General features: G+C 40.1%; 1 protein-coding gene across 1 annotated transcript in view; it reads left to right on the top strand.

The window, feature by feature from the left end:
* LOC106873827 (uncharacterized) overlaps window positions 1–1,692 on the top strand; it is a 10,033-nt gene that overhangs the window by 4,374 nt on the left and 3,967 nt on the right. The gene's annotated exons all lie outside the window — the stretch shown is intronic.

The raw sequence follows: 1,692 nt of genomic DNA, 5'->3' as shown, positions 1-1,692 counted from the left end.
TCTCCCTCCTCTCTCTCTTCTCCCTCCTCTCTCTCTTCTCCCTCCTCTCTCTCTTCTCCCTCCTCTCTCTCTTCTCCCTCCTCCTTCGTTTTATCAGTTTGGCGATCATTTCTTCTTCTTCTTCTTCTTCTTCTTCTTCTTCTTCTTCTTCTTCTTCTTCTTCTTCTTCTCTCATTCTCTCTCTCTCACACACACACTCCCTCTCCGTGTTTAAATACTGGGGAGGGGGGATCCTTTCTTTCCCATCCTCTTCTTTTTCTATTTCCTCCTCTTCCCCACCTCTCTCTTTCTCTCTCTCTGAATCTACTACATTGTAAGAAGGACCATTAAAGACCACTTAACACGTCCTTGTTTAGAAAAAAGAAATACAGCAAGCAAGCGAGACAATTTCGGTCATGTTTCAGTGTTATTATACTTCGTCAGTGAATCGTTAGCTTTACTGTATTTGATGCCGTAGAGATATGAGAACCACTGTGTTACATTCTAGACTATGAGTGTCGGCTGAACTTTAGGTAAACACCTTGAAGTCCAGCCAACACCCCTCCCCTGTCTCCCTCACCTCGCTCCACAGATTCGTTAATTAACAGCTTCTATATATAAACTGATAATTAAGAAACTTGTTTGTATTCTATCAATCATCATCAGTCATGTTTATCTTCCATCAATCATTATTAATGACATACGTGAATCTGACAAATATAATCGCTAGTTTCAGGATTTTGTTTTTAGTGTGCTTTTGTTAATTAACGATCAAGGCCATGTCTTAATTAGCCTATAATGAACCGAATCAATCAACGACAGAACAGCTATGTGGCGTCACTTACCTGCTAGAAATAGCAACCAGATTTTTTTCAAGTCACAGTCTACTGGTCTCAAAAATAGAAAACCACATGAGATAGTGTAGTTTTAGATATTACACCTAATGCCTGGGTGATCACGGCTGGAACGGTCTTGAGTTTGTAGAACAGAGAGTTAAGATACTTATACTGATTTCAGTTATTGCTTATATTGCTTCCACACGCGGCTTATATATATTCCCAGTGCTTAGGCCGTAGTCTATGAAACCGTTAATGCAGTACCAGGCAGTGGCTCTCATGGCTTCTGATCTTAATTGATTGGAAGTGTTATCATGTACATTGTTTTGTCTTGTTATAAAAGACGGGCCACAGCAAATATTCTGCTCAATACCAGAGATTTGCTTGTCAGTTGTTTGACCTTAACCAATTGAGCATGTTCCTTAGTGGCTGACAATATGTGCATCTCTGATCATGAGCGGAGCAGTGGGGGAGCATCATAGCCATGTGTTGAGAGGAATTCGTTGGGGTTTGAATAATTCACCTCTGAAAACATGGGTATTTCGTTCAGTATCTTTATACAACCCTTATTCAGGGACCGTTTCAGCAGGATGGGCTGTTCGACCTGAGAAAAATTCTAACTGGGCCCCACATGCAAGGTTATGTGCTGTTTATCTTGATATGAGATCACCATGTCGTGCACATGTGGTTGTGATGCATGTACCTGGTGTACCCTTATCAGACAGGTAGTCATGATGGGTATATTGGGCTTCGTATATTTGTACCCCAGTGTCACTTTGATGGCATGCACTGCTCTCTCACTCAATAATAATAATAATAATAATAATAATAATAATAATAAAGATCTTGAAATAGAAATTAGCAAAATGTGGAATCT

The sequence above is a fragment of the Octopus bimaculoides genome, chromosome 25, assembly GCF_001194135.2.
Source record: "Octopus bimaculoides isolate UCB-OBI-ISO-001 chromosome 25, ASM119413v2, whole genome shotgun sequence".
Lineage (NCBI taxonomy): Eukaryota > Metazoa > Mollusca > Cephalopoda > Octopoda > Octopodidae > Octopus > Octopus bimaculoides.
The sequence above is the reverse complement of the archived record's forward strand: the minus strand, read 5'-3'. Positions and strand labels throughout refer to the sequence as shown.